This window comes from Acipenser ruthenus, chromosome 12, assembly GCF_902713425.1.
Source record: "Acipenser ruthenus chromosome 12, fAciRut3.2 maternal haplotype, whole genome shotgun sequence".
NCBI lineage: Eukaryota > Metazoa > Chordata > Actinopteri > Acipenseriformes > Acipenseridae > Acipenser > Acipenser ruthenus.
This window is the reverse complement of record NC_081200.1, coordinates 27,314,203-27,334,204: the sequence shown is the minus strand read 5'-3', so window position 1 is coordinate 27,334,204 and position 20,002 is coordinate 27,314,203. Positions and strand designations below refer to the sequence as shown.

The 20,002-nt window shown below is 38.3% G+C and overlaps 1 protein-coding gene across 10 annotated transcripts in view; it reads left to right on the top strand.

Annotated features, from left to right (window-relative positions):
- LOC117417203 (carboxyl-terminal PDZ ligand of neuronal nitric oxide synthase protein-like) overlaps positions 1–20,002 on the top strand; it is a 121,483-nt gene that overhangs the window by 22,067 nt on the left and 79,414 nt on the right. The window contains exon 1 of one of the 10 annotated variants that reach the window (XM_034924861.2): positions 17,329–17,414. The exons of the other annotated variants lie outside the window; for them this stretch is intronic. The gene's annotated coding sequence lies outside the window, so the exon portion shown is untranslated. Of the gene's footprint in view, positions 1–17,328; positions 17,415–20,002 lie in introns of those variants that run through there. 10 annotated transcript variants of the gene reach the window in all.

The following is a 20,002-nucleotide window of genomic DNA, read 5'->3' as shown; positions in this document are numbered from 1 at the left end:
TGACATGGCAACATATTCACAAGCTTCAGTGCAGTTGATTAGTCAACAGGGCAGCTGTACAGCTAATTACATAAACCAGCTGACAATGGATTTAAGTGCATCCTTCTTGTTTGGGACCTTGAGGTTACTTTCTTGAGGGTTTGTATAGTGTAGTAGGTTCCTGTAGCGGGACGTTCCTTGTAGTGGACTAGCGTTCGTCATTTGTGTGGCAAACTTATTTTTAGATTTGTTTTGTTTTCTTTATTAAATCTGGTGCTAGGATTACAATTGTCACTTACTTGTCATCCCTATTAATAGTCTTCATGAACATGTCCTCTTTGTGTTTTAGATAATAAGATGATTAGTTGAGCCTAGCACAGGTGCCTTTAATTGTTCCTATGCTGAGCTCTAAAGCACCCTCAAGTAGTCATCCATTCTTTTTTCTGTATTTGCAGAATACAGCCTTGTGCCTCAGCAAATAAAGTATGCCTTTTTATTTTACTGCCATTGTTAGGCCTCTCTCCCCCCCATAGTCTTTCCATTATCTGCCGATTCCAGAAACCAAAATAGCCAATCAATTGACCGCAACTAGGCAGTTGTGAGCAAGATGTGACATTTTTTAACTTTAGAAATTGGAATTGATTTTGTGGTTGCTAAGCAACAGGTAGCAAATAGGAAGTTATGCAGGAAAAGTGGGGAAAAAAATGTTTAAAGACTACTGTGGATGTGTCGTAAGCCAGCTTTCAACATGCAAATTGCTTATTGAGTTGTTGCTACAGAAAGTAAAACTCTGGCCTCAATGGTTAATGCCTGTTCTTTGCAGAACAAATATCTGTGGTGAATAAGAACAGATTATAATTTCTTTATTAGAAATGTAAGTTTAGTGACACAGCAGAAATATTCAAATCCTAATCAAGCTGTTATTAACCATTGGTCTTATGATATTGCCTGATCACAGTATACCAATAATTAAATAAACCGTGCTCTGTCTTACTCCATATCGCACGCAACTAACAGGACCAGTGTGTGGTCCAGTGGTTAAAGAAAAGGGCTTGTAAGCAGGAGGTCCCCAGTTCAAATCCCACCTCTGCCACTGACTCATTGTGTGACCCTGAGCAAGTCACTTAACCTCCTTGTGCTCCGTCTTTTGGGTGAGATGTAATTGTAAGTGACTCTGCAGCTGATGCATAGTTCACACACCCTAGTCTCTGTAAGTCGCCTTGGATAAAGGCGTCTGCTAAATAAACAAATAATAATAAAATAATAACCGCTTCTTGGGGGATGCTAATGCCCCTTTTATACAAAAAATAATCTTGTTGTGCATCTAAATAGTTTCTATTAGAACTGTACATTTAATTATTATTATTATTATTATTATTATTATTATTATTATTATTATTTTATTTCTCATTTCCTGGACATGTTAAAACAAGTAAATTCCATTCAAGTCATTTTGAGACGTTTTATATTGAGATTTGTCTTGATAAAATAAGCATTGTATGTGAAGCTATGAAAAACATACCAGCTTTTAAATAGTGTTTCAAATGTGCACATGGCTGTTCATAAAATGCTTTTTCTTGATGAAGCAACTGAAATTGTATAGATTTAAAGACTTTGAAAGAACACTTCAAGGAGTTAACAATAGGACAGCGAGAGTTGCTATGGTAACCTCTTGTTAAGTCACTATACTGTGTCAGCTGTCCCTACATAAACACACATTGAAATAACACAACATGCTGTTGAGGAGGAAAAGGAAAAGGCCCTCTTAGTCACTTGTGGGCAAGCTGAAAAATAACCATCTTGTTAATTACAACTGCAATAATGCAGAATAAATCATCCCAATTAAATGGACATCCCATTGAATTGCATTGTTTTATATTTTGATGAAAGTGTAATGCTACCATTATAGTATTAATCTATGAGTTTTGATCAATATTTGTCCTTTACTGAAGTCATTATACATTCACTAGGTTTGATAACAAAAAAAGGACAACATTTAAATGCAAAATTATTGTAGTCTCCTTGAACAATAACAGTTTTGAGTGTTTTGATTTTCATACTTCTTATTGGAGATTTGCTCCCTGAGATTTAGGTTCAAAAATAAACTTCGCTGTCTGTACAGTAAAGCTCCCAGAATTGTGTCAAGACAAGTCAGCTGAGGTATTTAAAATAATTTCCTAGAATAAGTAGCCCGTTAGTGCTGTATATTGTTGCCGTCTCCATTCAAAATCTTTTATCGGTCAGGTGGATTTTCAAGTCTCTGCAGAATGGTCGGGATCATTCTCCACACTATTGTGATGCTGTTTTGTGTGTTCTTGTCTGTTCCCCATGTCTTCAGTTGTGATGGTGTGCCCCTGTGTTTGTGTGTGTGATATGAAGTTGTGTGTTTCAATGCATTTGTCTGTTGAGGAGTATCAGAGTTAACATTTGCAGAAGATCCTGTCCTTTTACCACCCACACAGCCTGCCATGTCTTCCCAATGGCTCCACATTGAATATTTAAAGCTTGACATCTACTAAAACATTCCTGGATATTGTTTGGACTTTGGGGCCCTGCGGTTCTTCAGAATCTGCTTGTCTGGCATCTCAAGGCATTCCAAAGTTCTATCCAATTTCCTCAAAGACATTTAAATATTAATATACAGTGCTAACTTTTTTTAGCTGCAGTCCTTTTTAATTTTTTTTAAGTCCCTCTTCAGTGACATTTGTTAAACAGCTCTTTCCTGGAGCCCAGCAATTACCGTACAGCCCATGTATTCAGGTGTCAGTAATAAGTTAGTTATTCGTGCCAGTCACTTTACTGAAAACATGCACAGACGGTTTCTGTGAATTACCAAATTGTGACAGACTTTGCATGCAGGTAGCTGTATATGCAGCCATCTGCTTTACACTTTAATCGACTGTGATCCGGCTTGGCATTATGTTGAGGGATGGAGGTTATTGCTGAAGGGAAATAGCCATGGAGCTCAATAGCTACTTGATAATTTGCTAATTTATCAGATAGAGTTGCCAGATTGATTCAAAGCCTCCTACTCTAAGACAGGGGTGCCTGTAGTGATTTACCTTGTAAATGTTTTTAACTCACTGTAGAGATAAGATAGCTTGGTTACACCGTCACATGCTGCAGTTTAAGCAAGTGTACATTTTAAATTGTTCCCTGGGGCAACAATTCCGAATGTAGTAACAATGCGACTGCCGGTAATGGAATAATGTTAATGAAAAGTCGTTCAAGATGCTGAGATGTCAGCATCAGATTCATTAAAAGTTTTTTTTTTTTAATGGAATTTATAAGGTTAGTTTTCAAGTAACTGTATTATTCACACTACAACTGTACAGTACCTGGAAATAGTCATGTTTTGGAGTTGTTTGGTGTAGTCGGCTTCTTAACCTCAATCTTGTATCCATACTGTCTCCAGTTAAGTGCCAAATTCTGTAGTGGTTTTTGGAAGTTATAGTTGGACAGAATGTTTTGACTAAAAATGGTTGGAGAAATGTGGGTACCAAAAATAAGATTTGTGTGTAAACAGTTGCAAGTAACTTCAATAGAAAAGACCATTCAAAGACTGGTTATAGTGTCATACTTAGCTTGATTTCATGGGTTTGCAGTGACCCTGTATTTATAAAAGAGTACTCTGTCGAAACTGACGGGTTTCATTTGTTGTATTGTTGTTGCCTGTACCAGAAGAACTACTAGAACGTGTATTTTGAGAAGTGAGATCATGTTTAGCAGAACACAGGTGGTGCAGCAGACTAGATGCACTTCTGTAATACTGGAACTCACTCTGATTACAGGTATAAGTAACCCTGTTCTATCCAATGAACCATCAGAAAGTTTTTTTTTTTTTTAAATAAACTTCCCATTCACAAGTCCTTCAGTTTGAGTGCTTTGCTACATAATGCGGTTCTGTGATTAATTTTATATGCAAATGATGACTACACGCATTCAATCTTGGCATTATATTTATATTTATATTTATATTTATCTCTCTCTCTCTCTCTCTCTCTCTCTCTATATATATATATATATATATATATATATATATATATATATATATATATATATATATAAATTATATAAAAATGCATGACTGACTTTTAGAGAGCAATTTATGTAAAATATTGGATGGGGACGTCTCAGTATTGAATTTAATTGTCTATTGGAGAGGATTCTTTTCTGAAAGAATTTCAATATATACCATAATTTATGTTAATTGTGTTTTAATGTTCAACTCACTACCTTATATTGTCATCTTGAGACCAATCTCGATGGAACCTGCTGCAAAATAAAACCTCATATCTTGTTTGTTCATGAAGCTGTGGTTCAATACAAGTGCTTATTGCAGAATACTTCTCTCAGAACTCCTATAAAGTTAGTACTGTACTGTGTTCTTGACATCCAAAAAGCTCTATAAGGGCAGTTTAGTTTGTAAACCGATTTCCTTGTTCCATGAAGCTGTGACTAGTACTGTTTTATGTAGAGGTTAGATTATGTATTTTTATTTAATAATATGCTTGTTCATCTGCACTTTTTTTTAAAATCAGAAATTGACAAAAAAAAAACCCTGAATGGAACCTTTTTAAGTTTATTGCTCGCATAGATAGATAGATAGATAGATAGATAATCTGAGAAAACGAATTCTATTTTATTTATTGCGTATTGGTGTGGCAGGATTTTTTTATTTATTTCTTTACTTCATAGGGCAATATGTGCATTATACTGTTTACATACAGGGCAACGCCAAAGTAAAAAATATAGTTCAGGGACCTGGAAATATTCCTGGTAATCACATGTGACGTGTACATCCATTTGTCTACAGTTACAGCTTGCTTATGAATAACATTTAACAAATGTACCGTAAAATAAACCTATAATAATATTACTGTAGTGAGAAGCAGCCCTTGCATCGTGTCATACTTCGTAATGTGTTGTAGAACTCAATCAAAATCAAGCACATAGTGGTAAATGTGCTTTTCTATTTCCATGATGTACATCTCCATAGGAACTTTCAGTTCATAAAGCGCAGACCATATTGAATAAAAGAGGATTTACATGTAGAACACTAATCCTCTGAACTCTGCTTGCAAAGTAGATGTTAGACAGAGCAAGTTCTGTGGCTGGCTTAAGTATCAATTCTCCTTCTGTTGTATCTGTTAGTTTCCAGTGAAGCTGAGCATTTTATCAAGTCAATTACGAGGCTAAACCATTAACCTGACAGGTGTGTCATGCTGGAGGGGAGGATTCGATTTGTCTCTATATCACTTGAGTCCCAGAACTGAAAGGGAAACCTGACAGTCTATGGAATTAATATTGGTGTTTCTCAATATAATGTTGCTGTGTTTTTTTTTTTTTTTTTCTTTGTCTAAACAACTGATAGCAACAAGACAGTTGGCATCAAAGCAATCTCGATGGAACCTGCTGAAGTCTTAAACTGGTTGAGGTGGATATGGCACTATAAAATATAAATATAACCCTTTGCATTATCAGTGTGTGAAATGCATGACTTAACTGTTTCACTGCTCCCCCTGCATCTCGGTAATAGTAAACATGACAGTGAAATGATCAAGTACACAGTGAGAATTTAACTGCCATGGAAACTGAATTGCAGCTATTTCACAGACTCAGTCTAGACAGATAAAGAATTATATGTAAAATAAGAGCAGATACACACAAGAGTGTAAGATCAAAGACAGTAATCGGAACATAATGCTGGTAAGGAATATGAAACACAAATTATATCTGGCAACTATTTTTAATCTGCAAAAAATAGATTTGAATCTCAATGCTGCGTGTGTCCTACAGATCTGCACAAACCTGTAATTTGATTATTTGGATTGAGCGCTCCACAGGTGAGGGTCATTGGTGTTGACTGGGCTAATTTTAACAAATTTAACACTCCAAGTGAAACAAGTGAAGAAGCAGCTGCATGGATTTGTGTGGATTGCTGTTCTCCACAGAGTCTAAGAAAAGCAACAATCATCACAAATCCAAGCAGCTGTTTCTTCACTTTGGATGGTAGTTTAGCTCGATCAACATTAGAGACCCTCACATGATTGTCAGCACCTGATTTCTGTGGATTTTCTCTGAGAACAATGCATTGACGCTCAGTACGCTGTCCCAGAGCTGAAAGGAGCAGCTGGTTTTCAGGTCAGAGCAAAGCTGTATTGAGAGATGTGGGTTTTTTTTTGTTTGTTTGTTTTTCTCTTTCTAAAACTTTTTTTTTTTGACAGAAATGTTTCAAATGTAGAAATCCACCTGGAATAAATATTTACATCAGGCTCTGTAAAAACAGTTTTATCTTTCTGCTTTTACCTAACCCCCAGCTTTTTTAAAACTCTTTCCTAACATCAAAGCAGCAATCCCAGAGGAACCATGTTCTCCAAATATTGTTTTGGAGTAATTTACCTGTAGAATTGTTAAAGACTTTGTTGTCACATCTTATTTTGTATACTAAATTATTTTCCTAAACAGAATTGTATAAACATGAATGTGAGTGTTTTATAGAATAGGGTTTATTAATTATAAGTCTTCAATGCCTAACTGTTTTGTTGTTGGTGGTGTGAGTTATTCTATAGACAGGTCCATCAGAAGAATGTGTTTGTCTGAAACAGTATACTGCAGTACCATTCAAATTAATAAATGGGTGTAAAAGCTTGAGGAGTCTGCTAGTCCTAAAAGCAGAACACTGCTATGGAGGAATAAATACAGAGTAATGAATTAAATTAGGTTTGTTTACCACTGCCTCTCCGTGGATTATGTTAAAAACTTGTCTTGTGTGGTGCCTCAAGGCACCATTGTCAATGTGGTTAATTTTGCTGGGTTCTCTGATAACATATTCAGTAATGCAGTTTACATAAAAATGTACATAAGTTGTCCTGGTTTACGAGATGTTTGCTGGCATACTTGCTTCAAATTTCTCTTTCCCGCTGTCACCAGAGTATATTGTTCAGTCAATTGTTCCACTGTTAGGAGTAGGAGACTCAATTCGTCTTGAGATTCAGGCTTCGATTGAACTTGACTTTTGATGAATGGCTTTTTCAAGAAAATTATGAGAAGAAAAGATGAAAAGGGTTTTTATATACTGTGTGTGTGTGTGCATTATTTTTGATATATTAAGTGCTTGTGAGTAATTGGTAGAATTGGATACAAGCCCCATATCCTTGGTCAGGGCAGAGCTGTGTTGTGCACAGGGAATGCTGTACATTGAGCCTCCTTTTCATGGTTTCCTTTGGTTCAGAATTACTGTTTTTTTTAAGTTTTTATTTGAATTTTGTATTCATGAATCACTAAACCAAACACTTTTTTTTATGGAAAAGAATGATGCTTTTTACAGGTCTGAAAAGAATTACATGCACACAGTCAGATGAGAGTATCTCAATGGATTTTCCTGGGTTACATTAGACTGGTTGAGCCAGTCATTAATTAGGTACTGTACCTCCAGAGCTACTCCTGTGTGATATTAAACATGTCATCCTTGACGTTTCTGCAAGGCCTGATGCACAGGAATGCCTCTGTCCCTTGGGAAGAACTGTTGGCAGTGATGCCTGAAAGACAACAGCATCTAGAAAGACATAATGGACTGAACCCAAGGCGGAGTAAAATTCTTTGCATACTAGTTTATTTGCTTGTAAACACGTTTTTGTTTTGTTTTTATAAGGGAGAATGTAATCCATGTTATATAAAATTACCATAAACATGCATTTGCACCACTGAAACCGTTGATACAAAAAATTGTGACAATTTACAATACACCTGTGATCAAACTGCTTGAATTCCACTAGGCCAACCACTATAAAGGCATTTTAAAACACTATACACGTTGAGGACAGGCAGTAGGACCGAAACATGTTTGTGTTTTATTTAATTTAAATAAAAACAAAGATGTTTTCAGTGCAGACTTTTTGCAATTTTGTTTAGTTATGTAATAATGGTCCACGCACCAAACAAGAGACATTGAAAAAGTATCTCAATGACAGGCATCCCCTACCAGAGCTGTAAATCTAATATTAGAGCTGTCAGTGTCATGAAAAAGTTTATTTTTGTTTTGTTCTTCCAATGTACGCACGTGTAAAAATATGCTTGTCGTACTTCGATTTGACCCCACTTTATCCCCAGTGGGGGGATGATAATTAAATAAAGATTAATTAAATAATTAAACACCGTGCAGCCACATTGTAAAATCCAGCCCTATTAGACAGGTTAGCAGCTTCCATGTCAGACTCTCCTGTGATATTTATCACCAATAAAAGCCAGGGGACATACTGCAATTGAAAGAACTTGACTTACTGGTCATGAAGGATTCAGATTGTGTTCCAGTAGCAGCAGTGCAGAGAACCATGGTGGCAGAACAGGCTGACTATAGATTCCTTTTGTTTGGATATCTGTCACTTAAATCTGGGGATCTTCCAAAATCAGAAAGTCACACTGACAGTACAGTATTCACCCAGCATATAAGGTAAGCCTGTGACAACCTGGATCCAGTATCCACTGCCAATATGAACGGACAGCATAGGACAGTGTCAGAATGTTATATTTAAATTATTATCTTCGCCTTATTGGTCCAGAGTTTAAAAAAACACGTTCAAGTTGTGGATCTCAGCACCTGACTGGTTAATACATTATGGTGCATGAAATATAAGTAGAACAGCACATCAATTTAATGGTGACACTGATTTGAAAAGTTTATCGGATTTACATTTTATTGCAACACTTGCCTTGCTTTATTGGATGTAAAAAAAATGAAACTGCTCATTTATTGGAGGGTTCCCATGTGTCAGGGAAATCTTTAATTCGATTATCCCAAGTTAAGGCACTTTTAAAGGAATTGCGTGGAAGGCGTTTCTTGCTAGAGGTGATAAAAACCGTAATACATCTGAAAACCATCTATAGTCCAAAATGGAAAGAAATTCATGTCTACGAAGATTATTTTAATTTAGATTAACATTTTTAATATACTCAGTTCTGGTGCTAATAATTATCTATTTCAGAACCTGGTTGGCTTAATAGATCGGTGATAGTAATACAATCTAAATGCTTAATGCTGCCAGTTACAGAATTTACTTTGACAATTGAGACCGTCTATTTCCAAACCCACCTCTGTTGAAAAGGTTTTTTTACTTTCTGTAAAGCTGTCAGATGAAAACTTGTTTAAGAGAAAAAAAAAAGTTCCCTGGCAACCATTACCAACTATGGAAATATATCTATTTGATGTCTTTGTGAATATATTTATGGAGAGTCGCTCTTTGAGTGTGTATGCTTGTTCTCAAAGGAACCACATACCCCTGCAGGGATGAAAAGAAAGAAAAATTGGACAGGAACACGAACCATTGCCTTTCAGGTCATTGCAATCACACATTCCTAATCTACGTCCATTTTACTCCTCACCTAAAGGACTGTGCAATCGGCACAGCAGTGCATAATGCTCACGTTATTAGACACAGGAAGTCAAAATCTTCTTTGGAGAGGTTTAGAACCTTAAGAACATAAGAAAGTTTACAAACGAGAAGAGGCCATTCAGCCCTTCTTGCTCGTTTGGTTGTTAGTAGCTTATTGATCCCAGAATCTCATCAAGCAGCTTCTTGAAGGATCTTGACATGACCGACTGTTGTAGCAACTCTGTTTTGGCACTAGAAAAGTATACAATAAAAAAGGGTACCAGAAAATGCATTGCACAACAGCACAGCTTTGGTTCTTTACAATAAGACACTGTGTTCAGCTTTATCTGAACGGATGCCTTTTTTCTGTCAAACACCATTTTTAGTACAAGTTCTGGACCTGTGGGGTGGGGGAGGGAAGCGTGATCGAGTCGTGGCCCCAGTGTGCTTGTTAATGTTGTCCAATCGTGTTGTGTTTGTCCCTCGTTCGATTTGTGGGGTCCAATTACGTGTCTTGTTATGTCTACATTGTATGTCTGGTTATGTCTAAATGTTACATGTTTTCGCTGGGTTTTTGGGTATAAAGGGGGCAGCTTGCTGTGTTGTGGTGTGCTGACCTTGTGAATAAAATCAAATGTTTTGCGAATGTGATCGGTTCCTTATTTTCGCTCAACGTTACATTGGTGTCGGAAGTGGACACAGGTGCCCCGGAATGCGCTTGGAAGCCTGTAACCTGGTGAGCAAGTCCGAAGGCAGACTTGAGGCTAGCAGGGGATAGTGTAGCGTGCACGGGGTTAGGGGTCAGGGGTCAGGGCTTGTAGGTCGCTACGTTCCCACTAGCCACTCGCCATGTCGCCACAAGCTAAACGTTTTCCCCAAGTTCGCCACGGTGGTGAAGGCTTTGAAAAATGTACTTGTGTAAGACTGCCAGCACATTCAACGTGTGCTGGTAGATGAATCAATACAGAGTGTTTTAGTTTGATTTCATTTTGCCCAATGAAAGCCCTTTAGCTAGATCACCTAACATATGCATGCCACAAACGTTGTGTTTGGCGGGAGGACAGAGGCTGTAATTAGAAACAGTCAGTTACGGCACTGCTTGTAAAAAAAAATACATGGCTTCCAAACGGAAAAACATTTTATAAAAAAAAATTGTACAGACAAATTAACAGAGTCATGTTCCGAAAGATGTAGCCCAAGGAATACCAGTCACCCATGTACAAAAAAAACTAAAATATGACCGTGATACTAGTCACAGGGAGGTGAAGCAGTCATAGTTTCAAACATACCTTTTCACAGACGGCAAGCCAGAAAAATGCAGCTTCAAAAGATCACAGCTAAAATTTTTTTTTTTCATTGTTTGCTATCTCTTCAAAACATGCTGAAATATATTTTGGAAATAGTAACAGAGTGGATTTGAAAGAGGAACAATTTAATAAAATAATAAAATTATCATTATATTATTTCTCACTATGATTTATTGAGTTTTAATATCAGAATCGGTGCAATATTACTGTCAGTAGTCCCAGGAGAAAGAACACGGTAAAAAAAAAAAAACGTTTTTTTAAAAACAGTAGTGGCTGTACAATCCTACTAATATTATTAATCACATTAATACAATCTTGTGTAACTAGCACTGTCTATTGGCAAATTTTTGCTTTAACATTCTGTAGTGGAAAGAGAACCGCATCAGTCAAAAATGTAAATGATTATGCAGTACATGAATATTATCTCTGCAAACCTATTCAGAATTTAATCTGTAATGACGTTTTTTTCACGTGGGACTAAGTTTGGTATTTATTAAATGGGAATCAGAGTTATAGTGCAATTTAAATATAATATTGATGTGTATTGTAAACGGTAGGGTCTGTCATTTAAATATCTATGTGTTTTCAAATAAAATGCATGTCTTTTTGCCTTGCTGAAACAGTATGTTTATAACTTGTTTATAGAACTGTTAAGTGGCTTAAGTTTTTCCATTGTGGCTAAAAAATGTCAAGTCTTTAGCCACAGTGGCTAACTAAATGAAAAGTCTTAGAGCAGTGGTTTTCAACCTGTGGTACGCATACCTTTACTGGTACATATGGAAAGTCATCTGGGTCAAAAACATGTGGTGTTAGTACATGTTTAAAATAAATTACTACGCGTAGTACTGCGATACACTTCACGTTCTATTTTGTTAACTACACATACTATTTTTACTACACGTACACATTTGGGCCAATCAGCTCTTTAGAAATTTTAAATAAGAGCCAATCAATTTAAAGAAAATAGGTGTACTAAATGATCCAATGAAAAGTCACCTCACATTTTCCATGCTCTTCCAAAAGGGATCAGGAAATCTGAGACTTTTTTTAAAAGCCATCACAAAACATACTTTTTTAAACTTGCCTTTCCAATTGTTTAACTTCTGTTTGTAGTGTGGTGTTTTTTTTTATTTGCCTTTACTTTTCTTGTATTGTTATGTTTTTTTGTTTGTCACTGTAAAACTTCCAATAATCGCCAGGTCTTTTTTAAATGGCGAGTTATGAATAATACAATGCACATTACACTGGAAGTGGTCTTTTTAGTGGATTTTATTGTTTTTATTATTAACAGTGGTAGATGCAATTCAGTTTTTCAATTCAGATTCGTTCTTCTGCTTGTTCATTTTCTAATGTTTTGCACATCCTTGTTTACTTTTGCTTTATACTTTGGGGGTGCACAATACAGTGGCATTGTGTTATAAAGTAAAACTGTTACTTAATACCCACTGACACAACCTTTTAACGATGTTGCTGGAATGTTGCAATTTAGTTATGTTAATGATATAAGGTTGTATGTTAGTGGCTTCTCCATGATTGCATCTGAAGTATTTGAAGATGTTAGTGATGTTACTCAATAGTGATGGGTCTCAGTAGACGATGGGGCTTCATGAAAATATTGTAAAGAAACGCCCCAGGCGCTATAGAAAAATATAATAATGATGATAATAATAATAATAATAATAATAATAATAATAATAATAGCTTGTGATGACTCTTAATATTTTTTGACGGTAAAGCAGGAGACTGAGAGATAACAACTATTAACAAATGTGTTATACTTGATAATAAACAAGGTCCCTGTCCGGGCCAGGACCACGCCATGTAAAATAACAAATGCCAAACCTCAATGAGACGGCTGCACTCAGCAAATGAATGCTTGCAGCGCAGAAGAAAATCTCTCCATATTTGCATTATTCCTTATTTTAAATTGCTGTCTTCTGTCTAAATCATACACCAAAGGTTATTGGCTACTGTGCCAATTACGTTTTGAATAATAAGCAATTACATTTTTAATAATAATAATAATAATAATAATAATAATAATAATAATAATAATAATAATACAACAAAACAAATACGAAAGAATAAATTGCACAGAGGTGGAGGGGTAACCCATTCTAAAAATAAATAAACGTACATGGCTTTCTATTGCCCTGCTACAGGTATATTAACACCAGCAGAAAGTTTTTAGTCAACACGATTGGATTTTGTTCATCTGTTGCATCTTGCATCCCAGATAAAATATATTTAGTTACATTGTTTACCATCAGGAGTTTAAGCACAATGTAATTGCACAATATTCCACAGTTAGATGATGACCCGATAATACCTCTTCAGCCAAAGAAGCAGGCACAGTAATTTAAGAGCACCGTTACCATTATGTAAAACAGTATGTACTAAAGCAGCACCTGATCTGATTAGAATCAGTCAATTTGAATGGGACGTTATCAAGGAAAACCAAGCAGGGTCAGCTGTTGCAGGGAAAACAAAGTTTATTTCTCAGACTGACCATTTAGAAAATGTGAAAGCAGAACATACAGAAATACTTGGGACTGTAATTAGGAAGTGTACTGTGTACTGCAGCTTACTTGATTACAGTAAACAAAAAAACAAAACAAAAAAAAACCCTTTACTAAATTTAGAGCTCAGATTGTGCTAATGAAAATATATGAAAGTGTGTTTGCTGTGGTGTATTTAATATCATAACCACAGCAGAACGAACAATGCAATTTAAACTTGTTTTTACTGAAGAATAAACAGTATGTAAATCATAATCATAAGTGTTACGTGCTGTCAGATCAGGATTTCACTAACACTGAGCATGGGAGCTGCAGCATGCTATTTCCCGTATTACAACTGTACACAATTAAAGGTACGGTCACCAATTCCATACACAACACTTGCAAAATGTTACAAATATAAACATGCTGAGTTCATTGCAGTCATCAGCTTCATAGACTAACCACAGATGCAACAATGGGCAGCAGTGGTTAGGGCTCTGGACTCTTGACCGGAGGGTCGTGGGTTCAATCCCAGGTGGGGGACACTGCTGCTGTACCCTTGAGCAGGGTACTTTACCTAGATTGCTCCAGTAAAACCCCAACTGTATAAATGGGTAATTGTATGTAAAAATAATGTGATATCTTGTTACAATTGTAAGTCACCCTGGATAAGGGTGTCTGCTAAGAAATAAATAAATAATAACAAACCTGATTGTAATGGGTAGTTCTCGGTTTTACAACAGCAGTTTAAGATTGCACATAGGTAGGTAATTGCTGATAATCTCTATACCAGAGCTGCCGATAGGCCTCTTCCTGGGATGACGAACTTGATCCCGCCCACCGAGGGATTAAAACCGTCTTTCATTCTCTTTTTCCATCAAACCCGTGAGGGCGACCGATGTGACCTCGCGGTTAGTGGTCTTCTTCTCTTTCAGGGAACCAGGGTTACATGAAGTAACCTAACGTTCCCTTTCAATTCTCTCGAGGGCCAAGGTGGCATGTTGGACGCCCAAGCACTGCACACAGAGGGTATGCTTATCCTCCTGCGGGATCTCTGCCTTGCAGGCCGTACAGGGGTGGAACCCCGGCTTTCGGTGATCTGCATCTGCAATGCAGCGAACACTGCTTGCACTGGCTGTAACGAGCTCTCAAGCACTGATTAAATAGTGCGAGTGGCACTGTATGCCCGTGCAGTAGTTGTAGCAGTTGGCACAATGCGTACCAAGCACCATGCGCACCGAGTACCGTGCAGCACCATGCGCGCGTGCACTAACGCTGTAGCAGTGGGCACGTGCGTACTGAGCACTATGTGCAGCGTGTACCATGTGGCGCTGTGTCTGTGCACTGACGCTGTAGCTCTGGGCACCGTGTGCTGTGTGCACCGAGATACCGAAGTACCAAGGGCTATGCGTGCGCTGTGGTACTGAAGCACCGGGGGGCAGCTATGCAACTGTGCCTACCCTAACCGCATGGTCACACACCTGGTCAGCGCATAGCATACACCAGGGAGACACAAGGGCCGAAGCCGCGGCGGGCGAGTCGGAAGTGGACAGCGAAAACCGCGGTAGAAATAGATAAGGGAGAGCACACTGTTCATCGAGGTGGGTGGGCCTATGCAGCCGGCGGGGATGCAGCAAGGCCCAGCCCCATGGAGGAGGGCATGGCTGGAGGAGTCACTCGACAGCAGGGATGGGGCAAGGCCTACCCCCGTGGAGGAACTGTGCACTCTCAAGAAGGAAATAGATAACCACTCGCGAGGGTGACTACACAGGCAGTTGCTCACACACGACAGACAGATAACAAAGAGTGGCCTACCACACAAGCAAGGCCACTGAAAGACAGAAAGACGAAAGGCTCTGTCTTATTCAGAGTCGTTGATTCCAGTAAAGCGGCGAGCCAGCTTTCAGCATGAATGCAAGGCATATACAATCGACTCGAGAAGCTCTTTTCTATCAACCCGCTCAGTTCAACACAGAGGTCTTACCGTACCGTCTTGAGAAGGAAAAAGAGGAATGGCTTCCTCAGGATGACGGTTTTAATCCCTCGGTGGGCGGGACCGAGTGAGCTCTGGTATAGAGAGCTCAGCAATTACCTACCCAATGGGCAGGCATATCCCATACATAATGTCGTTGGTGGTTGTCTTCGAATTGAAAGGGAACCACTGTCTTGGAGGGAACATAGGCTGGCTCTCTTGTACAGCGGTATCGGCGCTATGCTTCAGGGCGGGAGGACCTGGGTTCGAGTCCCACCTCCGCCTGTGAGAAACCCCTGCCTGCGGGAATCGCGGTTCGCAACACTATGATGAAAACACAATTGTGTATATTGTAAGTGCACTGTTTTAGTTTAAAACAATGATGGTCAGTGAGTGACAAGCTATTTCGAAAGAGGTATTGAATCTGCTTTTCTGCTGTTTGCTGAGCTGCTTCAGGTGGCCCTGTGTATCAGTGAAGGTTCTCTGTCTACCTCCTGCCTCATCAGAATGCCAGTGTACAGTAATGTGTCCTTTTACAGTCACATTTCAGTGTGTGTATTTGCATAGTTAATGTGTGCTTGGACATAAAGCAGCAGTGATGTAAAGTCAAACAGTACGTGCTTCATCTGCATACGCACCATGGGAAAGCTATTCAAAGGAACGAAAGAGTAGATGAAGCACATTTCCTTGGGGGTTTCTCAAGGATATATTAAGCATTATGAATAGCATTTGAAAAAACCAAAAGCACACCGATTCATCTACCAGCCCCAAACAAAACTGTTCTGCAGAAATTCAGAGGGAGGTTGTATCATTTGACAAACAGGGTGCAATAAATTGTTCTGTGTAATGCTTCAGCTTAGTCAAGCAATCAGTTGAATCACTTGACTCTCAAATCAAGGTTTATTATGTGTGCATACAGGAAAGTTACTTGTGGTTGAACTAATATGTGTCACAGACTATGTACAGTGATGATGCAACATCTATAGTGCCTTTGTTGTGACAACATTGGATTACATTTTACATTCAGATTAGACAGTCCTTTAAACAAAACAAAAAGCACCAAAATAAAAATTAATTCAGAAAGGGTTTGTCTGTTGTATACATTTATAAGTCTTGGCAAAATCAATAGTATTGTATGTGAAATATTTTGAAGAAATCTGAGTATGCATCATTTTTAGCCCTGGCTTGTCATTGTCAAACACCAACTAGTCAGTCAACCCTTAATATTAAAGGGATTTATTTTCTCGTAACACATAGAAACTAATTTGAAATGCTTCTTTCTTCAGTTTTATGAAATTTATCTTATTTAGTTGATATTGGATGTGTTCTGTTTTGACCGAAGGTGGGGCTGTGTGTCATAAAACACGTTCTTCTTCTAATCCTTGTGCTTAGGTTCTGGAGCCTCGATGGATAAAGAGGTGGTAGCATAATGTAATCGGCAGGCTGTGTTGCTATGGAAACACTGGAGTCTCCAGCAGCCATGGCCACAGACTAATAATATCCTAAGATGGTTTAGTGCACTGAGCACTTCAATGTGGAACTGACTGTTTGTTTAGTATAGTACTACAGTGAGGTTCCTGGACATTTTTGGTTAATTCGTGAGATTTCTTTGAAACAGTTTTGAAATTTTAAAAGTTTTCTGTTGAGCCTGAGAGATTGATTGATTGATTGATTGATTGATTGATTGATTGATTTTAAAAAAGGGCCACCAATAGCCATACAATAGACTAAAATAATACAATTCCATTTACTTTTCTCATTTTAAATCAATTAAATGTTTTCCTGGATACTCTTTTAATAATGACATTTCACAGATAAGGCATGGCAAGACAAAATAATATATATTTTTTTCAAATTGGGATTGGTTTAAAGGTGCAACCACAGCATAAGATTCAAATGTTGCACACATCCTCTTCTATCCTTGGCCAGCAGTTTACTTCCCGTTTCTCACAAAGTGATGATACCGTGTTCCCCATGGTTTTATTGTGAATGCTACAGGTATGACACATACTGTAGTTAAACTGGTCCTCTAGATAGGCTGCTGTTCAGGTTTTGATGTGAAAGATAACAACAAAATCATTTTTTTTGCAAATACAATGATCAGATTTTTAGATTGGTTGTGATGGTTAATATACCTGCAAATTCAATTTAAAAATGTTTCTTATGCAATGTGTGGTTACATAAATGGCTTATTTCTGAGACTGATTAATCATTCCTCCTTGTTTCCCTGGAGATTGTTCTGCTTGTTCCTCCGAACAGTCCGGGCTGGTCCTGCTCACATCAAGTAAGCGGAAAATATCCAAGTCTGTGCATCTCGTATCTAATACAATTTAAATAACAAAAACGATCACACTGTGTGTGGTAATTGTGTGTGTGTGTGTGTGTGTGTGTCTGCATCTGGTATGGGACTCATTTTGAATTGCTTACTACTTGTTTTTCCTCTTGGCAAATTCATTTAAATAAAAGTTGATTTATTTTCTTTTCTCGTGAGTGTTTGTACAATATGGTGTACAGAATGGGGGTTTGAAATCCTTAGTTTGTTCAGTCTAACAAAGGTGTGACACAGGTCTTTTTTTGTTTGTTTTTTAAGATCCTGGTTAGCACACATGGAAAACTCCATACAGTTTGCTTATATTGGACAGTATCCAAATGTTACACTTTTTAAATATCTTGTCTGATTAATAATTAATGAAGAATACTGTAAAGCGACAAGCTCACCATTTATCAAAATAAGGTGCAACAGGGGTGTACTGTTACTGTGTGTGTATCCGCTGAGACACACAGAGGGTTTAAGATTGACGCTGCTCAGGTATCCAGGTTTCATTAATAAACAAGGGATTGCAGGCAGTTGCAGTGGTTAGTGGCCGCCACTAGGGTCCCAGCAATGGTATCCCTAGTGCAGAAAATACAAACATGTACATGGCAAAAAGTCAAAACAAAACACAGTGGGGAAAAACAGAAGAAAAATAAGTGAGAGTCTGATTTGCAATTTCTGTTAGGGTTCATCATGTTTCTCCCATGTTTGCTCCCAACAGATATTCTATAAAATGAATCCCAAAGGTCCTGAGGCCCGTTCTTGACATTTGTTATATTATTTTTGTCCAGCAGAGTCTACATTGTGTAATAAGGTAAACATCTTAGATACATTTTTCACTTGGGTGGCAATGGTAATAAACCAGGTCCTTTTTCTCCATGTACAACATATTAAAAGCGTTTGTTTGTTTATAGTGTCAAGAACAGTTGTTCTTTCGTCAGCATTTCTGGAGACAAGATACTACGTATTTCAAAGTATGGGGTGGGAATTTTGAATAGTTTGCTATTCGAATACACAGGGGCGAACATTTTCATGTATTTGAATATCCGAAATAAAGAATAAAAGGCAAATACGTATGTGTATTATAGCAGACAGCTTAAAAATTGTAAGCCGCTAAAGTATAAGTTTACTCTCCGGACCAGGAACCGGACGGGTTCACGAAGTGTACAAACAGTGTCCTAGAAGAGATTGCTTTGTTCAAGTTACTTGGTTTATTCAATAACCTGTAAATAGTTCAAAACAAGTAACGTTCCTGGTTGTACTTTTAACGGTCAGTGCAAATGTTGACGTTGCTCCATCCATTCACAGCAAGTCAACAGTAGCATATCTGTCAACATTGAGTTTTCAAAATGAGGAAGCTTTTGTAAACTGAAATCTAGTGTCCTGAATTGAATACCTAAATAAAACAAAGGCACACAACTATTCCACTGTGATACAGTGCTCCTTCTAATTGCTTTAAATAGGAAACATTATCAAACAAAAAAAAAAAAAACCTGACATGCTTCACAAGCCAATTCTCTTGGCCCCTGCTGTTCTTATTGTACTGTAGTTGTAGGCGGCTGATTTGACAGCAGCAAATACTGTGTAAACAGGTCCACTGTAGTTGATTTTGCAGGACAGCAAAGCATACACAGTTGGCGTTGTTACTTTCATCACACAACAAATCTAAAGGTTTGGTATTGCACATTGACCTCGTCATAAAAGGACAAGCTATACTCCTACAAGAAGAAGAAAAAAAAGCTTCATAAAAAAAGAAATAAAAAAAGCCAAAATACACAACAACGTGGCATTGCAATGTCATTCATTACACTGCACATATGTGGCGGATCAATGATACCACTGCGGGGGGCTTCCGAGTGTCTCATCCAGTAAAGGCGCTCCACGTGGAGTGCAGGATGCGCTCTATAGTCTGGACGTCGCGAGTTCGAGTCCAGGCTATTCCACAGCCGACCGTGGACGGGAGCTCCCAGGGGGCGGCGCACAATTGGCCGAGCGTCGCCCGGGGGGAGGGAGGGTTAGGTCGGCCAGGGTGTCCTCAGCTCACAGTGCACCAGCGACCCCTATAGTCTGGCCGGGTGCCTGCGGACTTGCATGTAAGCTGCCCGAGAGCTGCATTGTCCTCCGACGCTGTAGCTCTTGGGTGGCTACATGGTGAGTCCGCAGTGTGAAAAAAAGCGGTCGGCTGACGGCACACGCTTCGGAGGACACTGTGTGTTTGTCTTCGCCCTCCTGAGTCAGCGCAGGGGTGGTAGCAGTGAGCTGAGCTTAAAAAATAATTGGCCATTCTAAATTGGGAGAAAATAATAAAAATAATTGGCTACAATAATACCTCTGACAGTAGAATTTCACTGTCAACTACAGTTGTCCCGCATTATACCACCCCATTTTATAACACCACCCTTGCATACCGCCAGCTATTTTCTCTGAACAAATGTCACCAATATAACAACAGTGCTATTTGTACCCGTTATATCGCCACCTGCCAACTTCCCAAGCCAAGCAAACGTAAATGTAAGCATTGTTGTTTCCCTCATTGTAGCGCCACTGAAATAATCATG